Source organism: Neopsephotus bourkii, unplaced genomic scaffold, assembly GCF_033783945.1.
Source record: "Neopsephotus bourkii isolate Nb327-2 ecotype Australia unplaced genomic scaffold, CSIRO-AGI_Nbou_v1 NB_1183, whole genome shotgun sequence".
Taxonomy (NCBI): Eukaryota; Metazoa; Chordata; class Aves; order Psittaciformes; family Psittacidae; genus Neopsephotus; species Neopsephotus bourkii.
This window is the reverse complement of record NW_026901668.1, coordinates 1,994,596-2,012,500: the sequence shown is the minus strand read 5'-3', so window position 1 is coordinate 2,012,500 and position 17,905 is coordinate 1,994,596.

The window sequence follows — 17,905 nt, the reverse complement described above, 5'->3', positions numbered from 1 at the left end:
GTAAAAAAAAAAAAACTAACTTGTATAGTTTGTACTTTTGATAAAAGGTTCCACTGATGAGCTTTGGCAGTGGAGGTTCTTTTCTAATGTCTTTTTATCTGTATTAATTCCTCAGATGAAAACTTTAAGGAACAATGAAGGAGAGAGGTACTGCTCTGAAACGGTGAGAAGAAAAAAATTACACAGCACACCTGGGACAGATGAAGCCAAACTAGTGCTTTTATAATGCCAATCAGCAGGGCTGTTATCATCCCTCTAATTAGGAAAGCAGCCTAAAACAGAGAGCACTTGGGGAAATGGTAATGTTATGGTTTTGCACTTAAAAGGGGAGACATTTCCTGCACTGTAAGAATCCAGGATTGGGGCTGACAAGTCCTTTAATTAATGGGCAGGATTCCCTGCGTGTGCAAGTGTGTGTGCATGTTTCAATTCATAAAAGTGGACAAAGGGGGCTATTTGGGAGGGGTGGGGTAGAGGGAGGGGGAGAGAGGCAGAAAAAGGAAGGGAAAAGCCAGTCCATTAGTTTGAAGGAGAACAGAGTTCACAGCTACCTTCATTTTATTTAACCCCCAAAGGATTGAAATGTGGAGCTGCAGTGAGCTGTTTGCCAGAGATTTGAAAGCTACAGTAGAAAAAGCCCAAGGCCATCAGACAAACAAAAAAGTTTGGGAGAGTGTGCATCCTGAATCTGATAACACCTCTTATCCCCTCCAGTTGGTGGGTGCCCTGCCTATCCCTCTCCCCCACCTGCCTACAGCTAATGGTCCCAATGTAGGGCACAGGCTTTCTGTGGTACACGTTAATGCACCGAGTGATAAGGCTTATTTACAGAACTCATACTGCATTCTCCAGCATGGTACTCAAGGCCATTTTGCGGGGACCTTTTCCTCCTCCCAGCCTACCACAACAATCACCTCTGGGGAGGGACTTGCGGAAAGGTTTTGTTGCTAAATGGTTTGTTTTCACTGTTGGGTAAGGAAGACAGTCAAGATAGTGGTGATAGGACCAGAGAAGGCTGCTGTCAGGTAAAAACAAAATAAATGCAGACCCTTCAGAGTTGATGATGTGCCTAATCCTTCAATTTCAAGTGGACCTCCTCACAGAAGCCAGGGCAGCAGCTCTAGCTCTCCATGGCCGAGCAACATCGGTGGGATTTTGAGTTGTGAAAATGCTGTTGTAGCAGCTGTATTGATTTTGGGGTCCAATCCTACTTGTCCTGAGGTAAGTGATCCTCCTTCACCCAGCACTCACAGTGAGGTCAGTGGGACCGGTTGTCCAAATGAAAATTACTCACACGAGCAAGGGTTGCAAGGCAGCAACATTAAATCAATACAGCGCTGGTGTTTCCTCGCTCTGACTTCTGAGTCAATGGATTTTTACACACCTCTTACCCTTACTCCCCCAAGTAAGGGCCTAAGAAAGGAACCACTTGCAGACAAAAAACAGTTGTGGAAACGAGCCTTTTTTTTTTTTTTTTTATGAAAAAGTGCACCCATGTAAAACTAGCTACTGTGCTTGTAACAGATTATACAGAACACTGAGTGATAAATAGAGTCATGTATCTTGTATCAGACTCGAGTCTGCAGCACCGTAGTCACTGAAGAGCATTATCGGAAGTAGGGCAAGATTGTTCAGGTGTTGAAGAATTAAAGTAAATATGAAAGAAAAAAAGAAAGTCTGTTCAACCTTCACATTTTGAAACCAAGGTGTGATGAAGGTATTTTAGTGATGATTATTCTAGAAGCATCAGGTTTAGGTTATTTACTTAAATTACATGCTAAATTTATCTAAGAAAGATTAATGTAAATTTTGTAACTTTTTCATTGACCTTCTATTAGCAGTTTCAAGTATTCCTCTAACACAGAAGAGAAAACCTGCTGGAAATTCAGGTGTTCAGTATCCAAAGCTCAATTAATAATGTACCAACAAAAATGAAAAACATTAGTGGAGTTTTCCTCCTTCATTTTGAATTTAGTATAATCTTTGATGTTGCAATCAGAACCTTGTGAATGGGTCCACATTTTTCCACTAAAATCGCTTGTCTTTACTTTTCAGCAATAAACACTAATTTTAGCACTACCCCCTTACAGGATGTTTGGAAAATGCATTAAGGCCCTTTTAAAACTTGGTTCAAGGGTACAGCTCACGTGGACCCACACTGAAATCACTGGGACTTTGGGCAATGTACCGACCTCTGTGTTGGATCAGGGCTGTATGTGAATTGTACAAACTGGAGGCGTGTTCACAGAGAATTAGAAAAACTGAAGTTTAGGCTGATCACAAAGAATATACCACAAGCATGGCCCTCAAAATACTAGTAGTATTAGAGAAATTAATTTCTTTGCCAATAATGTTTTAGTGTTGCAGTTGACAGAGGTTTTATTCAGCTCCTAAAAGGTTAAAATTTAGGTGGGGAAAAAGAAGAGGAGGAAGGATAGAAAGCCCACCTGGCCTTAAAAAAAGCTAACCCCAAACAAACAAACAAACAAACAAAAAAAAAACAAAACCAGCAAAAAAAACCAAAGAAGTGTACCAATTTTTAACCCAGATTTGAAAACTGCCAAGTTATAATAAACACCTGAAAACCTGGGTTTATAATGGAAACTGCAAGTGACCCCTCATTGCAATGGGGCCTGGAAAATAACGATTTGAAGAGCGGCTGAAAGTCATTCATAACCAACTGAATAAACTGACTCTAAAGACTGAGAAACAGCAGCCTTGGTGAGAACATGGTTCAAAGACTAATGTAGCAATCAGTGAGATTTTCAGAGGAAACAGAATTAAAATGTTGCTAGTTTTCTAAATGGATTTTTCAGGCATAATACAATCTCCTGCCACTCCCCCCTTTCCCTCCCTTTCCGGATATCAAAATAGAGGCAGCTTGTTCTTTCTTAGGCTAAATTCCACAAACTACAGTTTCAATCTCAACAAAGTAATCAGTGTTAATGGTACGAGGGCCACACCTACACAGCCAGGCCAGCCTAGAGACCAGCATCAAGTTTCTCTTTTGCAGTTCCTCGTATCTTTGTCATGCTGTGCATTCTCTGCACATACTCTTTGAAAAACAAAACAAAAGGACATCCGTAGATAAGAAGTGGATCACTTATATTCAACCCCCCCCTGTCAAGTACTAAATAGGAGACTCCGTGTGTAAGGAGAAAAAAGCATATAGTAGGAAACTTAAAATCCAGTGTGGCTTATTGTCTCTACGGAAACAACTCAGGAGAAAGTTTGCCAAAGTACTTCAGAGGTTTAGGAATTAATCCTATTTTCAAAGGTCAGTTAAGAAATTACAGGTCTGTCCATCCCCTTTCAATGAAATCTAGGCTCTAGAGGTCAAGGGGAGTATATGGAGAATGTGGAGTTGCAAAGCTCCATGAGTATCTATAGGATCTGGGTCTAGTTTGTCCCTTATTCCCAAGGTTTGGCTTACTATTGCAGAAGACTATTTCCAACTTGTATTTCTTTTAAATGTATATATCTTAAGCATCTGTTTTGTCTCTAGCTACATACCACCTTCACAGCAACTTCCTCCCCCAACAAACATTAAAAATTTCTGCCTTATTTTTGTTTCTCTTTGAGTTTTTCTGAGCCCTAACAGCAAATGGAGCCCTCAGGTCTGAATCAAGTGGGCAATGAGTCTCCCCCATTCAGCACATTCAGGCTGTCTCCTGTGCAGGATCAAGACTGGCATCTCCAAATTTTGTGGTTCCTTTGCTGAGAAAAGTTAGCTACTAACACCTAGTCTCAGGGTTTAAGGTTTGGAGCACACAAGCCACCACCTATAACATAGGTACCAAAATGTAGACCTGTGACAGACAGAAAGGGGATTTGAGAAACTCCTTAGTGCCTAAGGGGTTTACATCCCTCTGCATGAGGCTGAGCACAGAGTTCCTCTAGAACTTCGTAGGAAAGCTGAAACTCGCACCTCCATTTGCGCCCTTCTGCAGAAAGGAAATTATATGGGATTACTGAATCGTAAGGACAGATGGGGGCCAAAGATGAGGATTATGGTTGCAAGTTGCTTTATGAAATATTCTGCGGGGGGACTGTCTTGGCACCATCTTTAGGGATATAATGCCACCTACTGAATAGCCACTAGTGCAGCCTGGAGCTCCCAAGCTTTTCCCAGGGGATTCACAGTTACATAATGACTCAAACCTGACCCTGCCTAACATATGAGTTATGAGAAGATCAGAGCCCTAGAAAGTGGGATAGCTTTAGGCTATTTGCCAATAATTAGCTATATTTATTGATTCATTTCTGAAAATTACCATTTTTATGGGCACCTGGTACCCTAGTAGAGAAATAACTATGCTTAATTCTCATCTTATTATAGGGGGGGACTCTATGACAACTGCCTGGAAAGTATCCTATCCATCACCATGCATGATTTCTCCCATGGACCCAGATACTTCATGAAGAGTCAACAAGATTCATGGTGAGAATACATGAAGAATAGCAGAGTAAAAACTTAGATTTAGAAAATTCCAAGGTAAAAGTTAAGAACAAATGGGATTTACACAAGATTGCTGTCTACCCTTCTAGAAATGTGCTGAAGCATAATTCTCAAGTACACCATTAGTACAGCCATGGAACAAGGTCTCATTCAGTTACTAAACACCCCATTTCTTCAGATTTAGGCCTTACATATGATAGCACTTTCAAACCCCAGAATTAGTACAAACCCATGTTTTGTTTCGCCCTTCCCCATGGTGTGCTTAACTAAGTCTGCAAGTCATTTACAAAGAAAGATTAATTCAGCAGTTCAAAATCTTTTTGAGAAAGGATTCATCTTATCTCAGAAAAAGAAAGCTAAAACACTGACACTGCAGCTTTCAACAGGGCCTATCCACCTTGCATAGCTAACATTTCACAATTCCTTTACAAACATTTGGTATCTCATGGTTCTTTATATGCTGAAAGCACAGTTCCTATTCATTTTAGGTGGGAGTATTTGGTACCTTTGCCAGCCTGACCCCAGGTGCCTTGCGTTAGGAATTCACAAACAAAGAGTACACAGTAACTGTAAAAAGGAATAAAAGAGATAGACTCCTATTTATTTTCAACTGCAAAAATGGAATACTTTTACCAGAAGACTATCCTTGCTTTTCTTTCAGTTAATTGCTTTGTGTTAATTGCTTTGCATCTCTTGTTTGGTTGAGGTATGGATCCTGTAAATGATAGCCTTTTGTACCATATAGTTCAAGATTTTTCCCAAGGTAGGTTTCTCTCATGCAGTGAATGAGGCAGGTGACTGTGTTATTAAAAGCAGTATCATGATTGGTATTCATAAGGGAAGTGAATTTAAGTTGTATGTAAATGCAATAATACTGGTATTTCCTGTATACCAGTATACTTGGCTTTTCATCACAAATATTTTTAATGTAGCTCCTCAACTTTAAAAATAGAGAACAACAACAACAAAAAAGGTAAAATAAAAAAGCTTAAAATAGATAAAAAGTAGAATCATATGGTCTTTAAGATCACTTAACACAACCTTGAGTCTCTGGACCATAGACCAGAACAGTGTTAGTGCCCCTGGCAAGTTACACGGCCAGCAGGATGATTCCCACTTTCCTGATGGCTCCACCTGTGGAAAACAACATGGGACTCCTAAACTTTGTTTGTACCATTATCTTCCTTACTTTTTCTCTTATGTAGTCCCTTTCTGCTCCTCCTTGACTACTATCTTCCGCCTTAGCTCACCTAGCTGTCGCCTTCTGCTGATTTGTTATTTCGCTTTGTGTCCTGCAGCTCTTTTCTCCCTTTTATTTTATTTTCTCCCCCTGAAACATTGAGCTAAGGGGCACAGCAGAGCTTTGAAGCCCCAGCTCTAAGAGCTTCCGGGGTGCCTAGGTGAGGATAGGTAAAAAACACCAAGAGTTTGCTTTGGGGCCATGGGCATGGCCACAGGGCAGCCCAGGTAGAAATGAGGAGGAAGAACAGGGAAAGGATTAGAGCATTTAAGTGGCAACTGAACCTTGGGAAAATACAAAAGTTGCCTCTGAAGTCTCTACAGATGCATATGAACCAGAATCCCTAGGAGGCTCCTTGCCAAATTTGGACAGCTTTTCACAGGGATATAATAATCCATATACCTAGCATAAGGGTGATATTTTTTATGTGATCTTTTATGTCCCACACAAAAGAAGGAGACAGAAGAGATTCGAAGCCAGGATTTATTTTTTATTTTTTTTTAAACAATGGACAAAACAACATGTTTTTTCTTCTAGTCCTTTATTCTCAGAAATAGCTGAGCAGTTTTAACTGAAACTCTGAAAACAAAAGGGGAGGAAGGGAAGCCTGAGGCAGACTTCTGCTGTAGAAAATTTCAGTGCAGATTCTGAGAGTCTGGCAAAACTAGAAGCAACTGGAAACAGGACTTTATAATAGAGCACATTAGGTACCTTTAAATTATAGACACCCAGAAACTGGTGTGTAGAGCTGTGGCTGTTTCATTTGTCTCCAGCCCTGAACTGGTGATCTCAAAGAAACATCTTGGCTTTAGGAGGTCTGCTGGGTTCATGGAAGTTTTTTGAGAGTGAGGCTGCTAACTAAGGCAGTTAGATATGAATTGATGTGTTAATTTTAGACACACATTTAAAAGAAATTTGGGCTATGCACATTTAGATAAGGACCCAAGATGCAGAGCTGTCTTTCTGCTGAACTGCCATCAATGCTGCCTTTACCAACTATGTATATAGACTCATAGAATCACAGAATGGTTTGGGTTGGAAAGGACCTTAAGATCATCCAGTTCCAACCCCCCTGCCATGGTCAGGGACACCTCACACTAAACCATGTTGCTCAACACCCTGTCCAGCCTGGCTTTGAACATTGCTATGTATGGAGCATTCACAACTTCTTTAGGCAGCCTGTTCTGGTGCCTCACCACGCTCACAGTAAAGAACTTCTTCCTTATATCTGATCTAAACTTCCCCTGTTTAAGTTTAAACCCATTACCCCTTGTCCTGCTACTACAGTCCCTGATAAAGAGCCCCTCCCCAGCATCCTCATAGCCCCCCTTCAGCTACTGGAAGCTGCTGTGAGCTCTCCATGCAGCTTCTCTTCTCCAGGCTTAACAGCTCAAACTTCCTCAGCCTGTGTTTGTATGGGAGGTGCTCCAGCCCCCTGATCACCCCAGCCACTACTTTTCACACTTCTGAGTGGTTTGCAGAGGGTTTATATTTTGTGCTTAAAATTAGTGTCCATTTTTCTGGGCGCAAATTGTGGAGCGTGCCTCTGCCACTGAACTGCAGAAGGTTTGTCTCCATTCAGACTTCTGAGGGATGTATATCTCTGGGTCCCATGGCACAATATATCAGAAAAACCTTCAGGAACCTGGGAGTTCACTGTCAGCTGCATGTGAAGTTTGTGAAGCTACTCTGGAATTTTAAATGCCATTTGCTAGGGGACAAATGGGACAGGTAAAACTGTGGAGATTCAGAGTGTCACCATATAAAGATCTGCTTGGAACATGAAATTTTAAGGAGAGCCTGTACGTATTTGTTTGAAGAAGGGCTTCACAGTAAGAGGTGGACAAATTGTGGATTAAGACCCATGCAAGGAAAAAGCTGTAATTCTAATATTAATTAATTTTTGCATAATTAAATAGTTCTCATTTTGAACAGTAGCTGTGAGCTCCCTGTGTCCTTGGCAGAGTCTGAAGTCTGATTTTATGGCTTTGACTCTTCTCTGGTGCACTGCAAATATATATTAAGGAGGGTGGGTTTTTTTATGCTCCTTAATGTGAATGGTGCTCTGAAACTGAGGCTAGTTATTTTGTTTATTGCAGGATTTTGGATTATGATTAGAGAAATAAATGAGAGCCAAGAATTGAAAACACTAGGAAATGTCCACCTCCCTTAGACTTTGATGTTTGGCGTCTTGGCAGTCTGATACAAGTTTTGTGACTGTAGGTGATTAACAAAATTGGATTATTTCCAGAAGTTTACGAAAGCTGATACATTACATTTTCAACTGTCTAGACTTTCCTCGGCAGCCTCAGATTATGTTCTGACTATGAAAGGTGTATTTTGTATTAGTCAACTTTACCACACCTAGATATGTATGCCATACCTGGGTATGAAATATGTGTAGCCATGTTAATTTGTTGAACTGGAGGTAGATTGACCCGTGAGACAGTAATCTGGGCTTTGCACCCACTTTTATTCAGCATCATACACAAATCAGCATGAGTGGCAGAAACTGCAGTGACACCCAGCTCTTCCTCCCTGTATCATGTGATCTTAATGAGTGCTTGAGACAAGTGTGTGGAAGGCAGCAAAACAGTGGAGATTCAGCCCAGATGAAAGTGACAGTGATGAAAGTAAGGCTGGGAGAAAAGAACAGAAGGTGTGTTGACCCAGAGTCAGGGAGTCCAAGTTGTGCTCCTTTTAGTTTGGACCTCACAAAATGCCTTTGAGAAATCCTTGAAATATGCTTCTTACAGGACATGAATCTGAATATTGTGCTGATTTTCTTGGATCCTAGGAACACAGAAAAAATCTGATCGGGTGCCAATCTTGAGCCAAAAGGTGCTCTTCAGTCTTCCACAGCTAAAAGGTGGCAGTCGTCTACTGTAGGTATCTGCACCTTTTCCTCTTTGAGACTTAGATATATCCTAAAAGTGGGTGACCTACACCTTAAAATGACTCAAATGCTGATTCTAGGCTGTCTGTAGTATGTTATGACATACCTCTGATCTTTGCAAGATACTTACTGTTCAGAACTGAGTTAGATTCATTGAAAAATATTTCAGCTGGACCTTTTAGCAGGCTATTTTTTAGGTATCTGTGTATTACCGCAGATATCATCTGCAGAGATGCATAAATGATCGAGCTTTTCTCTTAATAGAAAGGAAATGGTGATAGGGGGTTTCCATGAAGATTCTTTGATTTCAGAATTTATTCTCCCTGAGGTCCAAAATAGCCCAAATTTAACTTTCAGAATATGCTGCAGAGCTATTTTTTGCTGAGCTTTCGCTGAGGTTTGAAGAGTATGAAGCAAGCTGGGAATATTTTTTGTGATTCTAGGTTGATTTGATTTATGTGGGCAGAGACTTGTTTGGACTGAGCAAGTAATTTTGTTTGTTATGAATATTTTTAATTAGTTATAAGCCTTCAAAAATTTGAGATAAAGGCTTTTTGTTTATACTTGGGAAAAAATGAATGAAATAGATTATATATTTAAGCCTTTTATTTTTTTGCAATGATTTACACTTCCTTGTAATTGTGTATGGTGATCAGATTATCTTTCATTTTACGATTCAGTTTTCTTTTAAGTGCTTCTTTCCCTTAGCTGCTACTTGAGAGAGAATTTGTTGAATTTAATTGGGCTCTCCTTAGGCTCATGATCTCACTTGCCAGGTCAGTTTTACAAAATTCTCTTACTTTTTTGGAAAAATGAAATGGTTTGTGGTTTTGACTGAAATAGTTCTGAACAGCCCTTCCAAATTCTGAGGGCTACTCCTTGGCACAGCAGCCTTGTAGCTCTAAGAGACCCTTCCCTTGGCAGGGAAGCCAGAAAGATGGATGCTTATATCCTGAGCAATGGATTTGGCAAGTAGTGTGGAATGCCACATTCCCCAGAAATTTCAGATTTGTGAAATACTGAATTAGTGGCTGCTTAGTGGAAAATGATCACAAAGTGATCACAGTTAATTCTGACACTTTTTTGAAAGAGGAAAATGCACAAACTAACAGAATATATGAAGAGTATAATGCTGTCCATCCCCCTCTTTTTGCCAGCACGAGACTGTTCCCTACCCAGCATAATTCAATGTTCTGTTTGGTTTAATAAGTCAATGATAAATCTACACAAATAACTCTTATTGTCTCTTCGCCTTTCTCCATACAGTCAGCTCCTTTGCTTCTGCTTATCCCACTTAAACCATTTAAATCAAAACAAATATAAAAATATTTTCCTTTAATTAGTATTTGTATTTAGCTTGTACTTCTTTCACCTTTCAGCTGTCATTAATGTGTTTAAAGATTAAAAAAAAAAAGAGTAAAAATTAATACTTGGGCTTACATGCTGACTTGTGGAACGGAGAAGCAATAGAGATATTGCTGGAAATGACTAACAGCAGTCTGGTAAAGTGGGTGTACATAGCATCCATACTATAGGTGCTCATTTCTGTGTGTGTGTGTGGGCGGGCTTTCTGGCACCAACTAAATGATTTAGGAACTAGAGCTTATAAATTGGGCTTTTTTTTTGCAATTTTCTCACCCTATCTCTGATACAGGCTGAACCCAAACCTCAGATGTCGTCATCCTTAAGCGCTGGTAGCAGGGTGAGGAATCCAGATTGCTGCTTTGTCAGTTCAACCATTATAGAAATTTAATGTATTTTAAAATTATATCTGCATTTGATATGTGACCTCAAACATCTAGGGCTTCTTTTTTGATCCTACTTATTCTGTTCCTGGATTAGCTTTATTTCACCTCTGCAGACACCTGCGACTCAAATGTAAGAAGTCCCACAAATTGTCTGTGCACAAAAAAATAAGCACAGGCCAATTAAAGAGAACTAATTTGCAGTCAATGACATAAGGAAATTTATTCAGGTAAACTGTCAAGATTTTATGAGTAAACTTCCCAGGAATGGTTCTCTCAGGTTGCATCCTTCAGAGTTCAAATACTCATGTTTTAGGAAGCAGCTTAAAGACATACTGCTTTTTTTTTTTTTTTTTGGGGGTCGTGCTGTTGGAGGAGGAGGACATGAGAATCCAGAAATAATGAATTTACAATGTAAGCTCATTCAGAAAAGAGTCATTTGCAGTTCCATCATAATAAATTGTATTACGTGACACTGGGGAGTAGCTTGTACCCTTTGTCAGTTGCTGTAAATGGGTTGGGCATAAAGTCTGGGAAAGGCTTCAGTGCCTAAAATGTTGCCTCTTCAGCTCATTCAGACAAAACTTGCTCTTGGTAATGTGGTCAAGTCTTCTCTGTGATTCCGTGAGAATTTGGGAATTGTGGCTTTTGCTGTGCCCTCACAAGCAGGCTGAGCCAGAGTGGAGATGAGCCATACTGCACAGAGCCCAAATATTTCGAGTTTCAGCTATTAGAGGTGGGTTTGTTTGTTTTTTTTTTTGTTTCCCTGGGCCATTTCCTAAATGCCTCTGGACAACATAGAGCTTGAATATAATACTGAGGAGAACCTATTTTGGATTATTTGGTGCTCATAAAAACCCACAGAAAGTATTAATGTGTGAACAAAAATATCATTATATTAAGTAGACATCTATAGAAAGAATGAAAATATATGTATTTCATGCATATCATGTAAAACTTAATCTGAAATTAGGGCAGATCCTGCTAATGAGAGAAATGTCTTTCCCCTTCCATTGAGAATAGGAACATGATCTGACACATTTTCTTTTTTAAAAACATAAGGTTCAATTTATTTCCTGTCACAGAAGAGAAAGGAACTCCATCAAATCTATCAGAATGAGCCATTTTTAAGGGCACATTTAAGTAAATGGAATTCTGGATATTCTCTGAAAGTGAAATAGAAAGGGTAGAGAGGGAAAAAAAGTGGGTGCGATGATTCTAAAATCATCTTATTATAGTTTTAATTTAGATGGGCTTTGGTGCTAATGATTCATTAGGTTATGCCCTTTAAATGGTCTTGTCTTGAAAATGCCAGCATTTTGAATCCGACTTGAATATATTTCTCGGACATCAGATCCTGCTCTTGTTATCAAGATGGGGGTTTTATTTTTCTGTTGTTTTAATTTAAGAACACCTTGTAAATTATACATGCTGCAGAACTTTTGCAGTTTTGCTTTCTGCCTCTGGAATGACTGGGGGAGGTAGTAACACACTGAATTAATGTCTGTGTTTCATTACTTGGAGTAACGCTGTGGTGATGAGATATCTGCAAGGCTCGAAAAGATGAACACGAATTATCATTTCAAGTCCCAGCTACTTACAGAACTCAGAAGAAAGCAAGAAAAGACATATGCAGGAATTTCAGGTATATAGGATGGAGGCTGACTGGTTACTATTCTTTCTTGAATTTCTGCCGTTTGCATGACAGCACAAGTTAACATTTTTCCTTGTTGCCTTAATTTCAAGTCTTGCAGTGGTGTGAGGAAGGTGACTTAATGTGCCATGCTTCCTTGTCTTACCTTTCCTATAGATTTTATATTTGTTGATGATTCTTTTCAGCATCCCTGCAGCCTGTGGGAGCTGTGGTCCCAGGACAGAACTGCCCTGTGCTGAGCACTGCAAAAACCCAGAGCAGCCATGGAGACGGGCAAAGGGAAGACAAAGGGAAAACTGAAGGGAAAGCATCTCTGTATGTGGCAGCTTAATGCTGAAGCATTTGATTTTTTAGGTGCCTTGGGAAGAGTTTAAAAGAAGGAAGGTAATTGCCATGACTTTGTGGGTGTTTGCAGAGAACTCTTAAAACCTATGATATGCTGGGAGAGAGAACATACACTGACAGTCTGGAAATGTATCAAGTGGTTTATAAAGAATGACATCATGACCTGATGGTGAAAGAGAAATCATAGGGTAGGGGAAAATGAATATCTTGTGTCTGATGCAGGAGAAAGAGAGCACAGTGAGAGAAATTACATGGGCTAACCCTAAAAATGGGGACTTCAGATAATAGACTTCACAGCAGTGTTTTGCATGAATATAAAGGGAGTAAGGTTGCAGAAGGTCAAGGCCAGAGGAAAGGTAGTTGCCGTAACTGTGAAGTAATTGACATGAAAGTATAGAAAAGGTGATCTTATGACTTGGAAGGAGTTTAAACATGAAGGTCTAAAGCTCTAAGTCAAAGCTGACAACAAAGTTACTGACCAGATTGCCAAGACCATGTTTGTGTTTGCAGTGATTGATTGCAAAGGGAGGTGTTGAGTCTGCACTGGTGGTGAAACACCCATGAGAAGGAAACTGTCTCAGATCCTAACTCAGACAGGAGAGGAGGAGTCTGGAAAACAGAAGTGGTGTATCTGTGAACTGTTTGGGTGGCTATGTTTGTTTAGAGAGGAGATCACTCAAAGGGAGAGCTTACCTTCACCGGAATAAAACAAAAAAACCCCTAGGATGAAAGGCCATCTGCACTGGGCACTGAGTGGGAAAAAACTTGACACTGAAAGTCAAAACTTTATAAAAAGTGTCAACGAAGTTTTGGATCTGGAAGTGCTGTCTAAGAGGCTTAGACTGCTTGCTGAAGACATTTGCAATAATGATGACCAGTTCTCTAAACTCTTTAACAATGATCGTAATTTAGGATGTGATCTCTTAAGCTGCTCTTCAGGAATCTGGCTGCCCAGACCACCTGTGAAACTCAAAGCTTAAATGGTATTCATAAAAATGAGGCAGAGTAGAAAGTACAAAATTACTTCTGTTTTGTTGGTTTGTTTAGTTTTGTTTTGTTTTCCGAATGGAAAAAGAGAACACTTCAATGAACAAAAGGATTAAAGAGAAAAGGACTTTTTTTTGTTAGTTTTTCAGGTGGCAAATACAAAAATGCAGTTAAACACTGACTAGCTGTGATTATTAAAAACTAAATCAAACGATACATGCAAGATGAAGCTAAAACTCATCATCATAGAACTTCATCCAAAAGTCTTTTCCAGAAGGTTGTTATTGAGAGTCAGAGCTCATTTTGCTGCAGTGAATTATTTAAATTTAACCTTTTCTTCTGATTATTATTTGTACATACTCCAAATGTATTCAGAACTTCACATAGCTTTTATCTATCTCACCATATACAATATACATTTCAGCATATAGATAACCTGTGAACTCCTGACTGAGTTTGGTTTCAAGTTATTTCTATTTGCTTATGGCATAGGACTGAATTGTTGTTGGACAGATGATTGTAAGCTTTAGAATTAAATTTTCAGTCAAAATTTTCATTATTAAAATTTCTGATTTTTCTCTGTGCTAATATTTTGTAAGCATTTATCCTTAAAATGTCTTGTTAAAGTCCTTGTAGAGTAAGTTTATAAGGACTGGCTTTGCTGTCAGAGACATGCTAAGGAAGTTCAAACAAAAGCTTCCAAATAGAATTATCCTTTACTTGTTCATCTTCTACCCTTAGCATGACACTTACAAATCAGAAAGTACACAAGAGTTAATGTCTTCTAGTTCTCTTTGATGAAATAGAATAGGGTTGAATGTTAGCAACTGTTGGCTTTTCCTTTTAATCTCTTAATCCATATCATACAATCCCTTCATTTTTTCTTCTCTCCTGCTTCCTGTGTACCCCAAAAGGTTTTCTTTTCCCTATTCAGTCCTGTCCTTATTTTCAGTGTTACGTTAGCACTAAGTAAAAATAGATGCAATAATGCGGGTGAGCAGTAGGCCTTTTGGCTTGCTTCTGCAAATAATTATTCTTCTGTGTGCCTAATTATTCTGCACGTAATTACATTTAAAGAGTAAATCTTGAAATTTCTGCAGTGCCTAGACTTCACGAGACATACCTTGTGAGGTTATTTAGGAGACTCAGTAGAGGCTGGCTTTTTCAAAAGGTGGAGCAAAACTGGTTATAGCTAAAGATCAAAGAACACTGTGTTGATTTAAAAGTACAGTAACCTTTAAAAATCCCAACCCACATTAAAAACATCATCTGTAGGTTCACACTGTGTTATAAGCCATCTAGTTTCATTAAAGCAACAAGGTTGTTTCATTGACAATAAGCTCTCTCTTATGACATTAGCAGATCTCTTGCATGGTCTCTTGTTTTGTTGGATACGTTGCTGTGAAATACAGGCACCTAATGTAAAACAATGAAGATCCTCCAAAATATTTCTATGGGAGTGGTAACTGACTACAAGGGTGCTTTTGATACTTTGGTTTTCCTATATTAAACAGCTACAGTTATTTTACAGAGCTCAGAAAATGGATGAAATGGCCTTTGCATTTATTTTACACTACTGGTAACTGCTTATTTGGAACTTTAGACATACTTTTTATGCTGTTATTATAATGATTGCACAATGCAGAATTGTGAAGTAACTGAATATCAGAAGCAAAGGATTCTATTAACATGTTCCTCCAAATAAATGGATAGATTTCAGAAACTTAATAATGGAAGATTTTTAGGGCCTCAGCTAGCACTTTTTTAGATACTGGAGCACCATCAGAATGTGAGAGTACCTGTGCAATCATGGAGTTAGTGATCCAAGTTGTATGAGGGATTCAAGGGAAATTTCTCATTACAAAGTGAATCCTTTGTGATCATCAAAGAGAAATTTTTTTCAGAAGCATAAATTGTTGGCCTATTGTCACTGATTTCAGTGGGAATGGAGTTAGACTGCTTTAGAAAATGGAATCCATATTTTTAAATGTATTGAACAGTCCAGAATTGGTGCCATTTCAGTAGCAGTGAACGCTTGGCTTTTACATTTCCATAATGCCCCTATCAAGTACAGCACGCAATCGAGTCATTGCTAAACACTGTTTCCTAACATATGGCCAGTCTCGGGAGGTAACTCAAACATTAGCAATTAGCATGTTTTGTCACAATGTTATTTTCAGAGTGTACAGTTTAATTAAAATAGGTAGCAGTGAAACAGTCAGCTGTTTAAACATCAGAAGGATACCTCAGGATTTAAAGTGGCTGAAGTTTATAATGGCATGCATTTTGACAAGTTTAGCTAGAAAACATTTCAGAAGTGGTAAGTTACTTACAAATGTAAGTCCCTGTGACTTTAAATTAATTAACTAGAGGGATTTTTGCAAGTTGCTCAGCTACCAGAAGTATTGTCATGTAACCCAGTAGTTGGGTATGTCACTGTAATCTATCATGTATTTTTAACCTATAGCAAAATGAATTCATTATGTTGTGATATTGTTAGGAGTTTATATTCCTTTTGCGATCATTGAGAATTAATTGGTTCTGTGACTCAGCTGCCTGATCTGGGAAACAGACTGAGAGAAGTAGGGAACCTAAACCCACAGTTAGCCAAAAATTTGGTCTGTGATTTTGCTGTTGGTATCAGCAAGAACTATACATGGATAAACGTGAATGTCTCAATAGTATAAGGTTTACATCTGCATGTAAAGTTCCATTTCATACATGATAGATAGACATAGATTTCTATGCATAAACTTGTAAATCTACATATATATGTAGGCATTTATGAATGCAATTGATGAAACATTAATACACAGAAAAGAAGCATAGGAATTCTAAGTTTACAGTGGTTTAGGGTTGTTTTTTTTTGGAGGGAGTGTTGGGGAGAGTATTCTCCATGGACTAGGATTTCTGATATGAAATTTACCAGCAGTGTAAATAACTATTCCCAGCACAACATTAGACCTAGAATTTAATGTCATAACACAAGTGCTTCTCCTTTTTTTTTTTTTTTTTTTTTTTTTTGTGTGGACATTTTATTTTCCTATACCATGAACTTCTAAGTCTTGATTTTTCAGAAAAGAAGAGCCTCCGCAGCTCCAGATGAAATCAGTGGGAGTATGGAAGCTTAGCACTTCTGAAAATTTGGCTCGTTTCTGTTCTTAAAGTATTGGTTTCAAATAAATTTCTATACAGATACTTTTTAGTAGTTGGAGGGGATTAAATTAAGGTTTTCAGAATGTCTCTGTTAGGCAGTTGTGAGCCTTTTAACAGAGGGAACAGAATCTGCTTGATATGTTCCTCATTTGAATTGTCATTTTCTTCTTTCTGTGCCTGATTATGCAGCCATAAATTGAGTAAAAATTCTCATTTACCTAATTGGGTTATTGAGTGTCAAGCCTGTTTGCTAAAGATGGTAAAAGACGAGGGTAATATTTGCATTTAAAAAATGCTCTTTCCCTTTCCTTTGCTTTTTTCTTCTGCATTTGACCAACTTCAGAAAACAAGGGAGAAGATAAGGGCATCTTTCCCATTTTTTTAGAAACAGCAAGAATTTGACTCCATCTCCAAACAGAAATTTTGCAAGACTGGGCCATGTCACGTGAAACAGTTTATTGCAGGAACAAGAGTATGGATGTGGTTAAGGTGAGCCTAGGGCCGCTTGTTGCAGGATGGGGAAGTGCTGCTGCCTACTCTTCTCTCTCTGGGCATCCTGTTAAGGACAAGGGATGAATCAGCTTTCCCTGATAAGCTGTTCTTTGTTATTTCCACATCTTAAGCTGAACCAGCACAGCAGCACAAAGAGCAGTTACCAGAATTAATAAAGGTCTGTCCTGAATGTTACTTCACACATCCTTAGCTTTCACTGCTTCCTTAAGACTAACAGGACCAGTATTCTCAAGCACTGCTCAGCTGTGTCCCTGTAGTGAGGTTGAAGCAAGCCTGTATCACAGGAAACAAGAATCTGCACATGTATTTTGTTTTAATAAATGTACCTGGAGATTTTATAGAACCGCATATCAGTATTTTTATAGCATCCACATGACCTTTGAGATAAAAAGAGGTCTTTTCTTTTAACTCCCAAGTTCACAGCTTCTCTGATAGCTCTTTAGATACAACAGTGATGACCATGGTGTAAATGTTGAGATAGTTGCTATAGGCAGATAGGTAGACTGAACTTTAAAAATTAATCCCCTATCTGTCATCATACCCTATATTGGTAAGAAAATGCAATATTTAATATCATACAGTACTTATATTTTAAATTGCTCAACTGAACCTTGTTTTGCTATTATATGTCAATTGTTTAACTTGCAAAGTATAAATGCCTCCATTTACATGTACCTCAGAAGAGCCTCATCTGCCCTTGAAAACTGGAGATGGATGCTCCCACCAAAAGCTTCACTGAAGGGTAACTCCTGCTTTTTGCTGTTCCTCAGCAGCCAAGGTCTCCCCATGGGCTGGGAAAAGATGCCAGGAGAGAGTGGTCCATGCTGTGGGGCACTGTACCGATACCACTGACCACAAGGAGAAGTGGTGGGAATGCTATGGGGGGGGGGGTTCACACCAGGGACCAACT